Source organism: Buteo buteo, chromosome 12, assembly GCF_964188355.1.
Source record: "Buteo buteo chromosome 12, bButBut1.hap1.1, whole genome shotgun sequence".
NCBI classification, from domain to species: Eukaryota; Metazoa; Chordata; class Aves; order Accipitriformes; family Accipitridae; genus Buteo; species Buteo buteo.
In genome coordinates this window covers 13,599,613-13,620,584 of record NC_134182.1, presented here as the reverse complement: position 1 = coordinate 13,620,584, position 20,972 = coordinate 13,599,613, and the positions used below count along the sequence as shown (strand labels likewise).

General features: G+C 43.7%; 1 protein-coding gene across 5 annotated transcripts in view; it reads left to right on the top strand.

The window, feature by feature from the left end:
• The first annotated feature begins 298 nt into the window (after positions 1-298).
• The window catches only part of TRERF1 (transcriptional regulating factor 1), a 104,732-nt gene continuing 84,058 nt past the window's right edge, over positions 299-20,972 (top strand). For 3 of the 5 annotated variants that reach the window (XM_075042776.1, XM_075042775.1, XM_075042772.1), the window contains exon 1: positions 299-365. The gene's annotated coding sequence lies outside the window, so the exon portion shown is untranslated. Of the gene's footprint in view, positions 366-454; positions 710-5,272; positions 5,329-20,972 lie in introns of those variants that run through there. The other 2 variants (XM_075042774.1, XM_075042773.1) reach the window with 2 other exon arrangements.

The window sequence follows — 20,972 nt, the reverse complement described above, 5'->3', positions numbered from 1 at the left end:
GCGCACGGCCGGCGGCGGGCCCCCGGGGGCGGCGGGCGCCCCTCGCCCTCGCCCCGCCGCGGGGCCGGGCGGCCGCAGCCGCGGCGCCGCCGACACCTTACTTCCTGCTTCGCTACCCAGGGCCAGACCCATCGCGGCGGAGGGATCCCGCCGCCTCCCGCAGCCTCCTCCCCCTTCTGCTTCTGCTTCCCCCCCCCCCGTTCCCTTTCCCCCTTTCCCCTCTCTCTCCTGCAAGAAAATAATTTGACAGCGATTTGCTGACACCGGGATTTTTTTTTCTCCCCCCCCCCCCCCCCCTCCTTCTTCTTCTTTGCATCACGGACTCGGCAAAGGCAGCGCGGCGGGCGGGGGAGGCCGTGCCGGAGGTAAGTGCCGGTGCCCGGAGCCTCCCCCGGCCCGGGGCGGGGGGTGGCGGTGTGCGGCGGGCCCCCGCCCCGTTCCGCTCCGCTCCATGTGCCGCCGGCGGGGTGGGTGCCTGGCAGCGGGGCCGGGGCCGGGCCGGGGGGAGTATGTTTCCTGGCGGAGCGATATTTGTTTACAGGATGAGCGCCGTACTGTAAGTGAAGTAGGACCGAGCCCGGGCAGCTCTGTAATAAATTAATATCGCAATTGCTCCCTCCTCGCCGACACCGACATAAGCCCCGCGCCCGGCCCCGCCGCTCCCCGCGCCCGGCCCCCGCGCCTGCACTTGTTGCAGACTTCACGCCAGGTAGGCGAATGCTTCGAAGTTTCATTTTTGCACGAGCTGGGGCTGCGCTGGAAGGAAAAAAAAAAAGAAAAAAAAAAGAGAAAATAAAGGGTGTGGGGGGGAAAAGTTTGCAGTTCACTTTCGGTCTGCAGCGCCGAGTAGGCGAGGCCCTGCCTGCTGCCTCCTCCTCCTCCTCACCCATCGCCGCTCCCCGCCGGCCGGCCGCGGGCAGCAGGGCGGGCGGGGGGCGCCGGGAGCGGGCGGGGGGCGGGCGCGGCGGCGGCGGGGCGCTGCCCCGTACCTGCGCGGGCGGGGTGGGGGGGCGGCGGCCGGCCGGTCGCGGGGCGCCCCGCCGCCGTGCCGTGCCGTGCCGTGCCGCGGAGGGGAGTGGAGTGGAGGCGGGGAAGGCCGGCTCGGCGGGGCTTGCCGCGGAAGTTGTCCGAGCGGCGATCCCGCCGTCCCCGTCACGGCCCCTGACACGAGTGGCCGGCCCACGCGTGACTTCTCCCTGCCCGCCCCCGCCCCGCGCGGCGCGGCTGCCGGCAGCGCGGTCGGCCGGGTCTCGGTATCAGTCGGTGTTAGCAACGAGGCGGGCCGGGGCTGGGCTTCGGAGCCCTTCCCTGCGGCCGGGCGGCACCGCTGGGTGCGAACTTCTATTGGAGAAACGTGGATTTCTCCTTCGCTTCCGCGGGAGCGGAATGCGCGGCGGGGCACAGAAGTGCTTCGTTTTTCTGGCCCGTCGAAATACGGGGGGTAACGAGTAAGAACTCTTAGCCAGATGTTTAAATACCAGAGAGGCGATTTGCAAGTAAAATTAATTGGCAGTTAACCAGTTAATAAATGGATAATGCCTACTCATCCTTCTGCTGACTTTACAGAGCGGTTTTCACGTCTGCCAATCAACTAGCCGGCTTGGCTATTCGAGATGTAAACTTAGCAGGGTTAATACCTCTGCCCAGTAAAATCTGACCCGTACCTGCTGTCCCGGTGCATCAGCACGGGTCGTGAGTCAAGTGGCTAGTTGTTGGTTCATAGGTTTTTACAGACCAGTATGATAGCAGCGAAATAAATATGATGATCCGTAACTAAAGCATGGAAAACGTTGCAAAGTGCTTAACTGCGTGATTAATGTTTTAAGCGGGTAATCGCTGGGGGTGACGTTTTATGTCTCTGACAGCTGTAATTTTACTGTAAGTATGGGAGGAGGGGAGAGTTCACCTGGCAAGCTTGGGCCTGGCCTGCCGGGCTGCTGGGCTGCTCGGCGGGCCCCCCCTGCCGCCTGTACCCCTCCTGCCTGGGGCACTGGCCCGCAGAGCTCCCCCAGGGACCTGCCCCCTGCCCTTGATCAGGGTCCCGTGTCACGATGAAGTGACCCAGCCGTATAATGTCATCGTATGTGTGAACCGTTCCTGCATGCGGTATAGGTATAGGCAGCTGTTTGCTGTGATCGCTTATCTACTTGGTGGTCTTGTCCAGATGTTAAATTGGATCAGAATGGAGCCATTTCCTTAATAAGATGCATCTATCTGGAAATAACCCATTTCACTTTGTTACCCGCTGAAGTGACGGGGCATTATGTGCCCTGGTTGGTGTGTTAGCTTTTTTCCTAAGGCATGTCCAAGGCACATATTTAACAACAAACGTGCTGCTTCATCAATGCTCTATGCATGTGTATATGGCATGGAAGTTAAGCTATGCAGCTTTGCTTGAAGCAAATATATTTGTTTAGAATTTAGATAAGTGATTTTTCATATGAAGAAAATGCGTTGTATGCATTTTTCTTCTATAGCTGGTAGTCTGATACGCTTTGGAAAAATTTAAGGCTTAAATATACCCTACTCAAAAGTTTTGGTGCAAATAAACGCTCTTGTGATCTGTTCCACTACCACTGATAAGCAGCTTGTGTTTCTGAAGTTGGGAGACTCCAGCAAGGAACTGAGCAGCACCGTTGGCATGGTAGTCAAACCAGTGTATCCTGAAAAGCCAAAAAAGCTCAAATACAAGTAATGCCCTTCGCTGTGGAAGTTGGCCTGAGTGAAGAGTGGAGAATCGGCCTCTTGGTGAAATGATAAAGCCAGAGCTTAATCATGCTGCTATTAAGGTTATGTTCTGCTGTTGGCATCCCTCCCCTGCGGGAGAGGGATGAGGCCAGGGGGTAGCTTGGTAGCCATCCTGCCTCTAGTGTTTACATCGCTCCCGCATGGGCCAACGTGAGCATAAATAAACCGCAGCGTGACTAACCTCTCTACCTAACATTAACTCATGTTGTATTTAGATAGACTGAAAAAGTCTCTGTGTCTTATCCATTTAATTTTCTTGACCTTTATATTACTGCTGATGACCCGCCTCTGAGAATACTCCAGTATGCATTTAAAAGCATAAAGCGAGTCCTCACTTCAGGTTCGTTTCGCTTTTGGGTAGCATTCAACTAGCCTAGGTAGGAAAACAGAATTCCTAGATTATAAACTCAAAACTCTTGTTACTTCTCTTCTTCTGGTCATTTAATTCTTCCAGGGATATAAGTGAGGCTTGTCATTGTAAATTGAGCTTGTAACTTGGGATCTGGCAGGGAGTATGAGCAAAATAAAAGAGCAGCAGTCCTGGAATGTACTGTAGGTCTCTTAAAGCAGTGAGATAATATTTTGCTGTCAGTATTGTCATCTTGTTTTATTTTTGTTTGTTTGTTCTAATCAAGTGGGGAATATGTCGCTTTAAAACTCACTCAGCAAAGTGTTCAAGAAGTCTCTTTTCTCCCTTTCCCAATACCGTAATAGGACAGTAGTAGAAGAAGGGCCCTGGGATCCATAACGTCATTGTGAGATTCTGGTGCTGGAAGGTTGTGTCTCCTTATGATGTGTCATAATAACTTGTGAGATAAGGCAGTTTCATTTCAGCTTCCTTAAAAATACGTGCTTTTTTTTAAAAAAGCAAGCAGTGTTTGATAGATACAAAATAATCGTTGATATGGAAACAATTTGTTTCCTCCTCTTGCATTTTTTTGAAGCCGCATAGCTTCCAATGAAAAATTATTATCAGAATTATAATTTTTTCTGTCCCTAAAATTAAGGGATCCTTTTGCCTCTCCTCCACCTGTAAGATGTAGGCAGAAGCATCTTTAAGTGCACGTGTAAATTCTGCCTGGTGTGGCTGCCACCCGCTTGGTTATTTACGTAAGGTGAGAAGCACGAGTGGTCAGAAGCGCTGACTTCCATGACACGGCTTAGAAGAGTAGTGTTACTGCACGTGTGAGTATTTGTAGGGTGGGGAGCGAGGGAGCTGCACTTGAAACTAAAAAAATGAAGGCAGCAAATTCCATACATTTTGCTGCATATGAAGTTATAAAACCTCTTCTTAACTTGTCTGGCTCTGAGAAACCCGTTATTGTAACCAATTGCAGGGCTGTGAGGGGAAATCAGGCCTTCTAAGATAAAGACAAAAATAGCGCATTCAAATATATTTTAAGAAAGGCAGCTCTTCCTTCAAAGAGTAGGTCTGAGCGTGGTTTAAAGAAAGGTAGCAAGAATTTTATCAGGTTTGGTTTGTTCTTTAACTCTTTGCTTGAAACCAAACAGATTTAAGAGATCCATTGAATTTGCTTTTGAGCAGCATACATTTATTTATGTGCCAAGTTATCTTGTAGAGCTTGGGGGATTATTTCCCCTTAGCTCTGGAGATGCTGAGAATGGGCTTTTACGCCATCATGTCCTTGCTGCTGCCATTGCATGTGTGTCACTAGGTAGCGTGTGGTCCAGCCCAGCCGGGAGGATGAAGTGGGTAACATGGGCGGTTGCAGCGGTGCTGGTTCTTGTTGGATATTGGCTTCTGTGGGCAGAAGGAAGAGTATATCTGACAGCGGTTTATTTTCTCTCTTTCTGGCTTGGCATCATCACTCCGTAGTGGTGAGGGTGCGGGCTCACCTGGTCCTGCTCAGAACAGCAGCAGAAAATAAGAAGACATTGATTTGTGTGGGGGAAAAACTGGAAAATGTGCTCAGGTTACAACCTGCTGCCACAGAAACTAGAGGGCAAATACGTTATTTATGTTACTTTCTTCTCAAGAGGATAATGGTTTGGGGAACCCAGGGCATGCTTGTAATAGGGATTTTTTTTAAAAGTTTAAACTCTCCATATTAGAGTGGGAATGTTGCAGGGTTTTGGCGGAGTCGTGTAGCATTGGGTATATTTTGAGGTTCTGAGTGAAATGAGTCTTGTGGTTTCAGCTTACTCTGTAACAAAGAGTAACGTGTCTCACACAAACAGCCCACCTAAGTTTTCATAGTTGACTGATGATTTGCTCTGGAAAGACCCAAAATGCTGATATGATGCAGACTCAAAAGGTAGTTGATTTATTTATTTTATTTTTTATTTTATTTTTGCTTTGCCTTTCTCCAGTTTGCAGTTTAAATTTTGTTAGAATTTCACGTGAGTTGCTGATCTTCAGCTTCCTAGCTGCCTGTCAGCTGGGCTGGTGTAGGTCACTTTCCAGGCAAAAGGCCACAAGTACTGAGTTTCCCTACCCCGCAGATTCGACCTTTCTAGAGCAGCCTTACAGGGCCTTATCAAAAATTTTCTCTTGTCTTTTTAGTTCAGCAAGAAAATGGTTGCTGTCTTTCCCCTCCCTCCCCTCATCAACTGCTCATGGTAAGATTTTTGATAGAGCCTGCATTGTGATATGTCCTTGAAGTGCAGTGCTGCAAGGTTTTGTTTTGCTTTGTCTTTTTTTTTTTTTCTCTTCATGTTTAGACTTCATTGCATCTATAGCAAAGCAAGATTGTTGCAGATGGTCTTTTTTGATATTTGGGTGGGTTTTTTCATTTGTCAGAAATCTCCTCTTCAGTAATGAGGAAAAGATCAGACTCGGGTACTAAAATCTCCAGCTAACCCTGGAATGTAAAGACTGCAAAAATATGAATTGGGGAAGGATTGCCCCAGCAGAAGGGGGATAAGTTAAATGTTAAATTATCAGCAGCTCTTTTTTAAAAGGTCCCAGACAGTGAGAGATTTTTGTTCACACTGTCTGGCTTACCAGGGCTCCTAACGGACAGGGTCCATTTGAGGTGCAGAATTTATTTTAGGTACTTTCTCTTTAAGTGAATATCAAATCCTCCACAACTTCAACATGGGACTGTGGAAAGAAAGTATCCAGCCCTGTGAAGCAAGTGGCTATTAAGTTTAAAATGTGATAAGGGCTGAAGTTCTCTGTCTTTTGAAAAAAAAAAAAAAAAATTAGTAATTTGACTCTTAGTTGGCCATAAAAGATGCTGTACAGACCCATTTTTGTCTTCGTTCTCCACTCCCCTTCCCCCCCCCCCCATTTTCATTGATGGGGAAGTTTCATTTCCTTTATTTATATATTTTTAGTGTTTGTGTGTTTGGGGGTGGGTGGGGGAGGATAGGAGGGAAGTTTGTGTTCTAGTTTTTGTATTTAAAAGAAAAAAAAAATAGCTAATGCTGGTGTGTTTAGGAGTGACCTTAAATACATCCTCCCCTTTAAAATAAAAATTCTGCTGGTAAAATAGTGCATATCAGGGGATTAAGGGGTTTTGCAACACTTCTGTGTGGGTAAGAGTCCTGTCTTGAGTTCCAGTTGTGCTAGCAGAAAAGTGTTTTTCCCAGTATTGTCATATTTCATATACCAAATCAGAACTAGAAATGCCTTTTCCTGGAAGGATCTCTGTTTACACTTGGAGGCTTATGCCAATTACAGCTATATTAGTAAGGCTCTTTTTTTTTTTTTTTTAATTTTACACTTGACCTAAATAGTAACTTCTTGCATTTTCTTAACAGAATACACACTACAGTCCTGGCATGTAGTTTTGGACTGGTCAGTAGGGGAAACCTTGCTGTCCTGTGGCACAAATGCATACGGGCACTCTTGCAAGAGTATGATCTTAAGTGGAACCTAGTGAAATGAATGGTCTTAGAGCTTTGCGTAAGTTGAAATAGCCCTCTGCTCTGCATGCAGAATTGAATACAATTTATTGGTGAGCAGGAAATACATTATGAAGTATGTTATTCGTATGTCATACTATTTTTTCCTCAAGGAGATCCCATGTACTTTAATTTTGAATACAGTTTTTAAATCCTGCAGATTAGGAAATACTGCATTATATATAAATTTGTGAAAGTTTGGAGGCATAAGGTAAGATGCTATTAATACTTATTTTGATCAGAGACTAAAGATTATTTACTTCTTTGGATAGTGCAGCAGTGCATGAAGAAGGAGCAGGTAAATGGGGCTACTTTGGCAAGAGTCTGTAGCTGCTGGGTGTTCGAGTAGGACTGCTGCTGGCAGTGCTGCCTACTGGACTTCTACGGCCAGTGCTTCGTCTCTGCCACTACCCTGCTGTCTCTCTTTCTGCTGGTGGAGAAGATGTCCTGGTGGAAGATCCTGTTTCTAACAGACCCCCACCCCCCCGACCAGTAAATAGTGTCATTGTTATTTCATAAGCAAATTTGCGAGCGGTTTGCTCTTTTTATGCTGTTAAGATTTGCATTGTTAGCAACAATAGCAGTGTATTAAATAAAAAATGGATTGTGACCAGTCTTTAAATGGTTCACATCTGCCACAAGTATTAATAGTTAGAAGACGCTACATAGCTAAACTGAGCTTCCTTTTCCCCAAAACGTAGTCTGCCACAGCCCTGAAATATTTAGGACATTGACTTAGAGTTCCGTAAATATCTTCCCAGTTGCTTCTTTTTGGCCTGCCTCTTTTATGTTTTGTTCTGTCCTGAGCATCAAAGCTGGGCTTACCTTGCAGAGGGGTGGGTGGTGGTCTTGGAGTTGGTGACATGCTACTTTCAGCAGGGAGAGGGCTGCATGTTGCATTCTCTCCGGAGACTGAAAGCATCACCTTTGCAATGGCTCCTAGGTCACAGCGGGTCTCCAAATAACCATGAGCTCTGTGACCATTACCAAATCTGAGCACAGGAGGCTGTAGTCACCTGAACCGCAAGTTTATGTCACGTGTAGCTCAGCATTGAGCACAGCAGTTCTGTTGCTGCTTGCCCCCCGAATATACTGGGGGGAAATGGGTGGAAGCCATTCAGATGCTAACTCGCTGGCTTGCTTTGGGGGTTTTTTTGGTTACTTTTCAAAAGCTTTTATTGAGGGTTGCAAAGAAACCCCTGTGTATTTTGGTAAAACAAAATAAATTGTTAACATTAAGCTACATTGAATGGTGCAGCTTTGCAGGAGCGTTGATACTCCAGCTGTCTCTTTGGCCTGCCATGCAATTAAAATTCAAGCGAAGGTCTCCCACGTGGTTATTTGCATGCATCCTCCTATCTCTGTTTTGTATCTGCAATTTCAGTATGTGCTTCCAGAATTATTTTTGTTCATTTCCAATCATTCTTCAAAGATAACTGGCAAAAACCAACAGGCTGGTTGTGATTTTATAGCAGTAGAAGGTACACAACTTTGATCTTCTCGTTAAATGAATTTTCTTCATGTGTGGGCTGGGTGTGTAGCGTGTTGATTTAGTTTTTATTGATCAGTGTAAAAACGTGAATTCAGCATCACAGCAATGATAATAAACAAGTACTTGCAGTGATATTCTAATGAGTTCCTGGCAAAAATAGGGCAGAAAACCATCTCAGAGATTGAGGTGCTTTAGTGGTGAGATGCTGAACCAGGATACTTTATATAAAAGGACTGAGTAAAACTGTTTGAAGTTCTAACTTTCTTTGGCAACACAATTGCTGCGAGCAGTAGCATGCCAAGCGGGGCAGGATGCAGTCTTTTCTGTAGGCATTTGAGTGTCAGAAATGGCATTCTTGCCTCTGTGCGGAAGGACTTTCACCCTCCTGATCACGCCGAGGTAGGACAGGTTGTAGGAACCTGTTGTTAGAGGGTGTCTCTTAACACAAGCAGTGAAGCACTAATTACCTTTCAGTCCTCATCCCAGGAATGCCCTGCAAACCATCCCCTTGTGTTTCAATAAGCCTGCATGGCAAAGCATCAGGTACAGTGTGGAGCGAGTGGAGGGAGGTTTCTAAATTAGCAATTTACGTCTGGAAAAGTGAGATTCATATTCATAACTACATTAAATACATATTTCTCAGTATGGTAGGGACATATCTCCATTTAAGGTGGTAATAAGCCCTCTAAGCCAAAATGTTTGCAGAAGCACAGGCAGGCAGCTTTTCCCTCTTTTTTCCATTGATGCCGTGTGTTTCCAAAACTGGAAGAGGTTTCTCAGCTGTGGTGATGAACAGTAATTCTCTATATTTTTTCATCAGATAAGCTTGTTTTATGCTGTCAGAGTTCAGTAAATTGGTATCTGAGCTGCATGGATCATGATGAAAAAGTATTGCTGCTGCCTGCATGTGTTTGACAGAAGTAGAAAATGAGAAGCAAAATTTTTCTGAAGTGAGGAAAAGTGGTTTTCTTAGGACTATGAAATTTTGAAAGAGCTGGTTCATAATGCAGCAACTTTAGAAAAGTATTAAAGTTCTATTATAGTGGAAAATCATGAATAAGAGAATATGCCTTGCAGGTAAAACAAAAAAAGCCTTCACCGTTTATATGCTCGAAAACCAAAGATGCATTGCAGAGGATGAATTTTACCCTTCATTTTGTTTGTAGTAAAAAATTAGTCTTTGAAGTTAAAAACAGCTTTAGATTTAAAGAAATAATATGCCTGAAAAGGGAGGTGCACAGAAAAAAGACATTGGGTTAAGTGCTGTTTTGTTGATGAAAAGAACGTAAGTTAAGTCAAATGTGGCTGCCTGCATAGTAAGGTACTGCTTAACATGAGCGGGGATGATAAAATAAGGTCCTAGCAGACTTTTATTTCAATGATTTCCAACTTTCAGAAGAAATTTTAATCTGGATGTTGCACATATATAAATGATAGACTAATACCACAGAGTTACAATAATTTATGAAAGGAGCAATACTTTCATGCTGGAAGTCTGTCAGCATACGATCCCTTGGCTAACTACTTGATCGTTAGTTAAAGTAAGGGTTCATTAAAATAACATGGGCTCATCTGGTTTTAAAGACTAGCTCTCAGCCAGTAGGCGATGGTCCAAAAGTAATAAGGTTGCAGCGCAGACGTTGTGGCAGTGGCACATAGATTACTACATAAAGCTGGTTGATGGAAAGGCTTCCGTTGGATTAAGTGTGCTCAGTATTGGGCCAAATTTTTCAATTTTTAGTCATCTGTAGCAAAGCCTGCTCATATTGTAGTCAGTTGAACTACCTGTGTGACTGTTTGAAAGAAGGTGCAAGGTTGGGTCTGTATATGAATGCAGCTTTTTGGTGTAATTGTTTTACTCTCTAATAATTGTATTCTTCTAGTTGAAGAATTGTAATTACAAAGTGGATGATAGGCTTCAATTATGTAAAGAAAATCCTTACATTTGAGCCCCACACTATCCTTAGTATAAACAGCTTGCTTTTTTTTTCAGGTAGAACTTTTACTTTCAGGTTATTTCTGGAAAACCTGTACTGCTAATTATGTAAATTGCAAGAAATGAAAAAAGAACAAAAGAGCGAGGCATCTTATTTTGGGCTTAAGCAAATGCAAAGTCATATGTGGCCATTCCAGCTGTCTATAGTACATGCCTGTGTTGTTCTGCTACTGCTTTTGTTACCAGTAAACCAGGTCGCTTAAACTGGGCATTTCTCACAGTCTTTGTATGATCAGATTGCCAAAAGTTGGAGCTGGGAAGTTTTTCCAGTAGCAGGGTCAGCTTATGCCCCCTAGAGAGTCCTTTCCTGCAGGGCTCCTTCCTTGCATACACAGAAGTTTCTTGCTGAAAGAAAATGTAGGGCTTTTTTTTTTTTGCCTGTTTGTTTGGTTTTATGCTGCTGTGTAGGCAACTCCGTGTTTTTTAGCTCAATCCTGTACAATAGCAGTAAGTTTTTGTACCTGCACCTATTACCTATTAAGGCAATAAGAAGCTCTCCTTGAATGAAGGGAAGGCAGATTTCAGATCTGCCTGCAGATCAGAGAGAAAGGAGAATGGAAGAAGCAGTGTTCGAGTGAATGAAGGAACTTTCAAGCTGACTCAGTGATACATGTACAGTATATGCTCTAAAGATTAGTCACCACTTACTGTAAATCTTTCTTTATGGTGCTTGGTGGGCATGTGCCTCTATCAAGCTGCAGTTAGCGAGCTTTGTAGACTGGGAATGCAGGTAAGCGTTATTTCCACAGTATTTTCCCATTGAACAGCAACAAAACCCAATGAAACCTGAAGACTTGTAAATTACTGAGCTAAGGGCAAAAGAAATCTTGTAGTTATCTCATGGTGCTGCTATCTTAATCTGTGAAACTAGTAGGAAAATGAATAAATTATGCAACAACTTTTTTTTTGTTATTTAGAAGCCTGTGCTTACATGTTATTAATGCTGTTCTGCCCTGTCCTGTACAGGTTGGTTTGATTTTTGGTTGGGTTTTTTTTTTCATTAGGTAGGTTTCAAGCTGCATTTGTGTAAAACACCAATTTACATGATGGTAACAGAATAACAATTACAGGGAAGGATATTCATCTGTTGAAAACACTATTTTCATTTGCCAAGCAGAAACTTCAGGAAAATTACCCTCCAGGTTGAATTTTCTCATAAATGTTCTCAAGTTCTAAAATTATTTACTGGCATAATAGGTATGCATAGCACTTAAAGCAAAGTTTGTATTAAGGAGTTATTTTGGGGGGGAAAGTGGGGGGTTTTCATTAAAAAAAAAAAGTATTTTTTAAAAATGGTAAAATTATTCTGCAGCCTTTTTTGAATTACCCAAATTCAGTAATTTGGGGGGGTTTTTTGTACTTTCAGACTTCCTTTCAGTGGTTTCTTCCCTGTTTGGCTGAAGTTTATTTTGTTGTTAATTTAGCTGGGCATCTTTTATAATTCTTAGATGCCCTTTCTCTCTGATCTTCACCTGTTTTGCTTGGCTTGTTTAATCAGTCCTTAGAGAATTGTTAATTTCAGCCATAATCATACCAAAAATCCTTTAGAGTTGTTACAGCAAGTTTTTTTTTTTTATAGTTTGTTTAAAATTACTTCCTCTAAAATAAAAAAAACCAACCCAAACATCTTGTTGAAGAGTGAGAACCAGACTCTGCTGGCACTGCTGGGTGGGATGGCGCTGAGGCTGCGTGCCTGTACAAGTGGTTTGGCTCGCTGCTCTCCCAGCGATCTGATCCTGTCATAGGCTTTGAGTCCTCTGAAGAGCAAGGAATGAACGCTGAAAGTGTTATTAAGTTTTTGGGTTATCTCACACTGTTTATTTGAAATGGAGGCCAAGCAATTTACATATCTCTGTATCTTGGATCTGAAAAAAAGATGTTGTGTTTTTGGTTTTTTTTTTTTTTTTTCACTAGCCTTTGTGTGGAAATGACATCACAGCTTATGTCAGCTATGCTAAATTCAGAGGTTTTTCTCCTCCCCGTTGGGTTATTAGCTCTGTGCTGTGAGTCTTCCCTTGCTGACTGTGGCACATTGACAACTTCATCATAAATGCTCTGAATTTTGTATGATGAAGACAAACAAAGACCTGGCCTAAAGCCTTTGGAAATCAGTGGGAACGTAACTTATTTCATTGCTATGCGTGCAACTGGACTGGATGACCCCCTAAGACCATGTTGTTCCCAGGATCGCTGGTGCAGCGTAAGCAAGCAAGGGTATGGCCTGTTGCCTTTTGGCAGATCTGGTGACCAGGTCTGGAGTTTGCTGTGGCACGTCGTCGCACAGGTATGTCCCCTCAGCCCTGCAGGTTAAAACCTCCTGCCCTTCTGAGATTGAGTAGGTTTTTTGAACTAAAGCTCTTAGGCTGTGCCTGAATGTCCCATAAAAGGCTGAGCTTCATGGCAGGGAATAGAGTGCGCCTCATCTCTACCAGAAACAGCAAGGTTTTGGGGGCTGCCCTTCTGGGGTTGATGCTACGGCTGCAGCTGAGGCCAAGTGTGAAATAGAGGCATGGGGGTTTCCTGTGAGAGCCTGAGGAGCTGGGAGGAGGGAAACAGAAATCACATTAAAGTTGACATTTCGAAAAGTTGATTGCTGCTTTTTTTAATCATAAAGCAATTTTTAAAGTAAGTCACTTCCCAGAGGAAAAATAAATACATTAAGAAGAGAAAAGGGGGAAATGTGATGTTGAATTTATGCATTTGAATGTAGCAGACTTGGTACTGTGATGGTGGTATACCAAATGTGCACAGAGACAAAGCAAAAGGATAACAATTGTCCTGACTCTCCTGTTGCTAAATTTCCAGCCATAATGTCCTATATGCAGATTTATTTTTTTTTTTTTATCTTTACTATTTTGGGAGGTCTGAGGCAGTGAGAAAGGCACTGATCCCAATTACTTTAAAAAAAATACAGTGAAACAAACCCACCTATTGCCAAAATGGATGTGGAGAGTTTTCCCTTCCCCTCCTGCCTCTCGTCAGTGATGCTCTGCTCTGGGAGGAAGGCGAGGAGGCCTCTGGGTGCCTTTAATGGGAAGGCTCGCAGGAACAGCTTTGGACTGGGCTCTTAGCATGCAAAAGCTATGGGTATCCATTCACACACTTTGTATTTTTTTTTAATGTCTCTTCTGGCCCAGCTCTTCTTCTGTAGCAGTTGAAAAGGGGATGGAGGGGGAAGAGCTGAGGGATGCCCTGGGAGGGCACATGTCCATGTGCATGTGTTTGAGTGGTAGGTGCTCGCACACACTGTGGAGGTGGCCCATTGGAAAACTCTGGTGAAATTACTTGTCCCTTTTAGAGCCTGCAAGGAGCACTTCATCGCTGTAGTTATTTGTGTAGCCATATGCTATTCTTTTTTCTTACATATGTTCTCTGATAATTGTCAGTAGCAGGTGCCTGTGAGCCGAGGCGGAGCAGTATTTAAAAATCAGATGCTTAATGGGGATAAAGAATTGTGTGAGTTTAGCACCAGCAAAAAGGCCAGGTTGAAACCATTAGCTTCTGAAGGTCTTGTTCCTCACAGAGCAACAGCATGGTTGGTAGCAGTGCTGGTCCTTCAGCTCCACAGTTCACCTGCAGAGGTGTGACCTTCAAGAACAAGTCAGGAGGTCTGGTTTTGGTTCTGTATATCTGGTTTGGCTGAATTGAGGAAAAAGCACAGTCCCTTCTGATTTGTGCACCAGCCCACAGGAACTGTATTGGATATGCGTTGCACCCCTGCTTGGTGACTTAGGTGGTATCAGCTGGTTGGAGATGTGACATAAAATCTCTAGTTTGGTAGTCTCACACTCTTTGAACCCACCTTACCCTGTATGTTTGTCGAGCATCCTGAGCTGTTTGGGTTGTATTACTGGTTGCCGTTGCACTGCATGCATGTGTATTAGGTCCCCACTGGTTACTACTGTGGTAGTAATTGTTGATCTTGCGTCTCCTTCTATCATCTGAAGAACAACTGCTGAGAGGAAGATGTGGGGAGACTTGTAGTTGTTCTGGACTTGGAATGATGCAGCTGTGTCCGCTGAAAATCATTTCGGGGCATTGCATGGCCAGTCCCCCAGTATCCCTGATAACTCCTGTCACATCATCTTCACATCCCCACAGATAGCTCTCTGAATTGCCATTCCTCTGCATATCAGTTGGGGAGCTTACAGTCAGGTGTAACAGATTTCTAGGAGACTGACAATTCAGAAATTTCTTGTATTTCCAAGTGTCAGGGAAGACATAATGCCCCTAACATTCTTTTTGTGTGGTTTGTTTTTTTTTTTTTTTTTTTTCCTTTTTTCATTTCTGGTAAAGAGCTAGTAAAATATAGAGCACATATGGAAATGGCAGACGTTGTTGTCAGGTTTTTGAATTTTTTTTGTTGTCCTTGTTTCTAAAATTAAGCACATGGGAGTTTGCAAGATCCTGCAAAGAATTCAAATGATATTGTACAGTCATGTGTTCAAGGAATCTTTTTAATCTAGTCACATATATAGTGAACAGATCCAGATCTAAAAAAGTACATTGCAGTAAGGAGAGACAAACCAAATTGGATAAAGACAAGAGACTGCTAAATATCTATGATTGTACTTACTAAGTTTAGGTTTTGCTGCCAGCATTGTGTTGTGTTTCCTTTTTTTTTTTTTGTTCTCCTTCATGTTCTTCTATGTGTTAGAAAGTAATGTGTGGTATCAGCTGTTCTGCATATCCCTTGCAAAATGTTCCTAACTGAAAACTGGATCACATGACCAAAGTAGGTCCCTCTCTCTGTCAGAAAACTAACAGTGTCTTTTTCATGTGGGTGGGTTATGAATCCATTACACTTGCATCCATGCACATGGGTAGTAAGTTTTTATTCTGCCACTGTATGTTTCTGTAGTATGTTTCTGAGGTGGGTTGCAGGAGGAGTAGTGATCTCACAGCTTGACCACAAATGCACTTGGTGATGGTGACACGGGCAGAGCTGGTTACAGAATTTGGGTCAGCAGGACAGTATCCTCATGAGCTGTCTGGCACAGGACCGGCTAACTGTATTAACTTATGCTAGCTCTTGCTATATATACACCATAAAAAACTTTCTTGAATGTTTTTACTTCTGCATCTCCAGAACCTAGACCTTGAACTACTACAAAACTTCTTTGAGATAGTTTTGATGGCATGTCCTATACCACTTCAGAGCAAGTGCTACTCAAGTCAGACACTGAAGTTAAGTTTATGGTTTGTAACTGAAAAAGATGCATAGCACGTGATATAACTGTGTATGATATTCTTTTAATTGTTTCTGACAGTAGATTTAATAAAGAGGTCTTGAGATATGTATACACACACACACTGAGTGCAGATCTGAAAAGCAATGAACACGGGCATATATGCATTATATTACAATTGTTTTCCCTTGAGGGTTTTGTTATTGTTGTCCCTTTCACAAACTGTGAACCTGTAATTTTTCATGTGCTGTTCTTTGGCTCTCTCTGCCAGAGAGGCTCAATCTATCATGTTAAAAAAATCAATAAGAAGTCTAGAGGCTTATTTATAAAGTAGAGCATGGAGAGAGGGTGCAAAAATTCCATTAAAATGGCAGTTTAGTGCTAGCTACATCTCTTTGGGACTAAGCTCCAATATTTTAAACTATTAAAATTGTTACAAGAGTGCTTTTAAAGTACCACAAATCACAGTAAAGCTTTCTAGTTGAAACTTGCCTTTATATAGTGCACTGGATTTCAGCTTATGTATGTTTTTGGAGTGTCTGATGCTGCCCTCAAACACCATTTTAGCATCCATTTTTGAGCTTTATTATAGTTAATAATCTTACAGGTTTATGCGCAAGTGAAAATACGTTGATGTAAGAAGTCAGAATTTATTTTCCTTCAGAAGTGTGAGTGTATGTGTGTCTTTGTGCAGATGCGGCTCTGAGCAAATTCATTATTTCTGGGAAGTCTATAGGCTTCTAATATAATTCATCAGGATTGCCTGGCTTGGCACATGCTACTTCATTAGAGGAACTTATAAATTCAGTGGCTGTGGGTTATTTTATGACATACCAGTTTTCACCAGTGATGTGATGGTCATCTACTCCGTGTTTTCTATCCACAGAAATAAATGTGTCCCTCTGCTCATAAATGTGATGCTGAAGAGTTTATGGGATAGTATCTGTATTAAATCTCTCAAATATCAGAAGCAGTGTATCCGAAGTGTAAGCTTCACCTCCCCCCACCATCTTTTTAACTTGTTTTAATAGCTGAAGAAGATTGATCTTGAAGCTGCTGAGTTTTGAATACAAATGGCATTGTATGGTTTCGTGTTGTATCATCTTTTATCCTGGGATGATGAGCATTGTTTCTAATGCAAAAGCCCTTTATTTACTTCCAAAAACGCCCAGAAAAAAAAATGGTGAACTCTTATTTGGGACAAAAGCAGGCTTTTCCATCTCTGGGAGATAGTGCAGACTGTTGGAGAGCATGGCTCTTGGTAGGAGCCATGGGAGCAGTCTACATAAATGAACGTGACAGGAGGCAAAAGAGGAACTCCAACTTCCCAAACATTTGTGTGTGTGGTATAAATATGCGCCCTGTCACACAGTCATATCCATGCATACGACTCAATAACCCAATCCATCATTCCCATATAATTCATCCATCAATTTTTCCTTTTCTTACTAATCCACAGCCTAGTTCTAGCTTACTTATTGCTGTCGTTGCTTGCATACATTTTCCTCTTTCTTGGCAGTATGAATTTGGATTAAAGTAATGATCCCAGCAAGCTTAAAAAAAGCAAACTATTAACGTGGCTGTTTCACTGTTAATTAACATCTGAAGTTTCAGAGGAAGGGATCTAGCCTGTGTAATTACTGTGTGGTTAAAAATCTGTGGAAAATTCATACTAGTGCTTGGAAAGTGGAGATGCTAAAGGGAGACCCTTAAAGCTTGAAAACAATGCGTATTTTTCTAAGCAAAGACAACTAAAATCTATTCTGTAAGGTGCTTCTCAGTGTAAAAAGCAAAGACTTTAGTTGTGTTATACAGCTCTGAGCAGAAATGATAGCTTCCCTGCTTTGAGAAAATAAGCAAGTGATGTTAATGAGGATAAAGGAGAAGAGCATCATTCAGGAAAATGGAGTTTCCTGGGAAGCCCTTACAGTCTGGAGTCATGAGCCCACCAGAAACTGGGGTTGCAGGTGGGTTAATTGGGTTTGGTCAAATTGTGATTGCTGCCAGCTGAGGTTGGCTTCCCAGCTCAGCTCTTCTGCCTGGGGCCCCTTCTGGGGTTCCTCCATCATCATCATCATCATCTTCTTCTTCTTCTTCTTCTTCTTCTTCCTCTTCCTGGGCTTGCTCTGGTTGGGAAGGGAGTACACTGGCTCTCTCACCTCTTGGTGTTGGGCAATGCTGCTGTGCCCAGACCCATGCAAAGCACCACAAGGTAGGGAGGGGAGGCCGGTGGGAGGTGTGGGAAGAGGCAAATGAGACAGGGTAACGCGGGCCAAAGCGTTAGGCTGGGGCCTTTGGAAGGTATTTGTGAGGTCAGGGTGCTGCAGCGGTGTGGAGGCTGCCTGAGATCATTTAGGAAGGGGTGATGCCATTGCAGAGAGATGAGGGTCTTCTCCTCTTGCCATCTGTAGGTCTCAGAGCTGTTGTGGAAGTTACTCCCTGACTATGTCTCCGTTGGCAGAACAGCCGTCCGCTAAGCTTCTAAGGCCCTGTGATTCAGTCCACTGGTTTCCATGTCTCCCCCTCCTCTTGGTGGTGGGCATGTTCTCAGTCTAGCAGGAGGCCTTTCTGCACAGTTTTCCCTCACTTTCCCAGGGGGTCTTTTTGTTCTTTTGTCATCCGGTGTGAATGATGTGGAAACGTGGGAAAAAGTGGGCTTTGATTACACATTTCCACTAGGGTAGGGCTGCTGGGCCCTGTGTATGGCATCCTGTGGTGTGCCGCTGCTCTGAGGGCGTGCTAGGAGTGGGTCCTCTCTCAGTGAGAGCCACTTCTTTGCTCAGCTCCTCATCTTTCAGCAGGCAGGGCTGGATCCTGGGTTGCTATCACTCCTCCTTTTCCTTCCATGCCGGTGTTGGTAGCGTCTCTGCTCTCGCTGGCGGGACGCATGGTGGAGGATGTGGGGCCTGTTGGCCACAGAGAGACTGGGCAGCCTCCAGGGCCCAAAACCCACCATCTGCAAAGGTATAGTCATGTTGGAAAGCTGGGTGGGTCTGGCAGGGTGCTAGGACAAGCAAAATGGTCTCTGGAGGAAAACTTGACGCTTTTCTCCTTGCCTGCAACGTTGACCTGCAGGCAGTGGTAAAAAAAAAAATAATCTTTGTTGGGCATTGACTGTTTTTGGTGCTGTCCTTGAGGAGAACAGACTTGCAAGGTGTGCTGAGCTGCCACGGTGAACAGGGGGCTTGTACTTTGTGCAACAGGTGAAATCTGTTGGATTAGAGCTGAACAGCTCTGGTTTAGCTCTGGATCATACCCAAAATGAAGCTGCTCAGGTTTGTGCAAGGGGTAGCTGCCGATTGGTTTAGCCTCTAAAATTTCTTTGGGAAGAGCGCTGCCTTTTGCTGGCTGCCTGCAGGGTGAGTCTGGTCAGACACTTAAATTTCACTGCATATTTTTTTGCTGGGGGTGGGGCATGGGCCAGCTCCTAGAGAAATAGCCTCTTCAACCTAGTGAGTTTTTCCTATTATGGTGATTTGGGGCATGGTGATGTCCCCCTTTCTTTTTGGGGTGGGGGCAGCCTTTTTTGTGGGTCTGCCTTAGGGGGGGTTAGTGTGATTTAGGCTGTTTTGTGGGTTTTTTTGTGTTTGTTTGTTTGTTTTATTTTTTTTTTTTTTTTTAATGGGTGTGGATGTTCTGGTGACCTTCCTGAGCTAAACAGGTATCATGTAGCTGCTGGTGACTGGAAACGACTGTCCTTCTGGAGGTCCCATTCCTTGCAGGTTTGTGGTGTTATTTTTGTAAAAACTGCTCTCTGAGACACTTCAAAAAATCACCATTTAACCAAACTGGTGAACCCATGTGGCTTTGAGGATTTTCCCCACCAAATCTGTTGGTCTTGCCCCTTCTCTGTGTTGTGCATGAACGCCAGCATTGGCCCTCTCCTGTACCTGGGGTTGAGTGCACAGTAAGTGAGGAAGGACTCTTGCCTATTCTAATTTTTTGGGGTGGAAGGGAGGAAGTGGTAGATACCAATCTCTCTCTCGCACGTCCTTCCACGCACATCTTGCTGGTGGCCACCCAAACTGTCCCCTAGAGATGCTGCTCTACCGTGACTAATTTCCTGGCTTTTATTTTGAAAATGCAGTCATCAAAGTTGCGCAGATGAGCTGGGGCAAGTTTCAGCCTCTTCTGTATATGAAAACCTAGAAAGCATATTTCTGGGAAGAGGTGTTGGAGATGGGTTGGGTTTTTTTGTGTTGGGGTTTTTTTTTGGGGGGGGGGGGCGGTTGTGATTTGAAGAAAGGGAGGGCAGTGGTGAATGTTGAGGATTTTAATAATTTAATTGGTGTACCTTGATTTCAAAATCACAACTAAGTGCATTGGAAGTAGTAGATGCAAACTCTGCCAGGTATGAAGACTAACCAAGGCTGTAATCATTAAAAATTTGTACTGTTAATTGTAATGCTGTGAAAGCTCTCATTCTGATTGGCAAGATGATCCACCTGTGTAATAAACATTACCATGTCTTTCCTCTGCTGTTTATACAAATATTTTTGTTGGTAGTATTTTGTGGACAGCACTACTTATTGTGACTATGCATGTTAGACATAACTCTGTTGGTTAAACTTCCTTGAAGAAATATTTTAACTAATAAATGTACAAGCATGTGAATTTAGCCAGTTCTTTATGCATTGTTTTCCCAGCTATAAAAATGTTCCTGTTAAGGGAAATACTAATTTTTCTCAGCAAGTAAATACTACTGCAGGGAGAAGGTCTTGTGTTTTCTTGTGTTGTGTAGTTTTTCTTTGGGATGTGTGTGTGTTTTAAAGAAGAATGCTAACTGAATAAAAATCCTTCCTTGAAGTATTAGTGATCAGGTCAGATAGTTACATTACTTATATTGTGTGCCAGTGGTTTAAAAACAAACAAATGCTAATGTGCATTTCATGTATCTATACAACTGCAGATGTTGTAAAATACAAAGTACAGGGTAGAACAACAAAAGTAAACTTTAATTGTAGCAGATGCACTGAATTAACTGACATGCCTGGGGAAGCGAATTTAGAAAGACAGGAACTAAGACAGGTCCCTCCTTTATCTGAGCAATTCACAAGTCAGAAATCAGGTAGAAGTAATTTTAAAGCTACTACAGTTTCAATATCTGAAAACTACTTTTACCAGATTTAGCGTTTATTGGTGGAGCTATAAATAAATGCAGAATAATTTTACTGAGCTCCATGGAGTTTCTGCAGATCAGTATCAGCCCAATGGCTCTCGGAGTCTGGCCTCGCTTCCTCTTAGGCTGGAAAAGCCAACCCAGTTCTTAAAAACTGTGGGGAAACTGGCTGGGCATTAGTCTTAGACAACTGGGTTCTTGTTTTTTTGTTGGTGTTTTGGTTTTTTAATAAAAAAAAAAAAATTCAGACAGTTTGTTTCCTAGGAATGCTGGGAGAAATTGTTAACTAAGGAGTTTCCTGTTACCAGTCTTAATCTGAGCATTTGACTCCAAAAACCCAAAATACAGACACCCCCTGCAGCCTCTCAGAAGCCCACCCGAGCCCTGTAGACAACCTCCCCTTTCCTACAGCCACCCCAGCCTGAGCACCCCTGAGGGGAGTCTGGAGCACAGAAAATTTAGCGGTTTGGTAAATGAAGTAAAGGGGAAAGTAGAGTTCCCACTGTTTTAGTGTGGGAACCAAGAGATCATCAGGGTTGGCTACATGTTGTCTAAAAA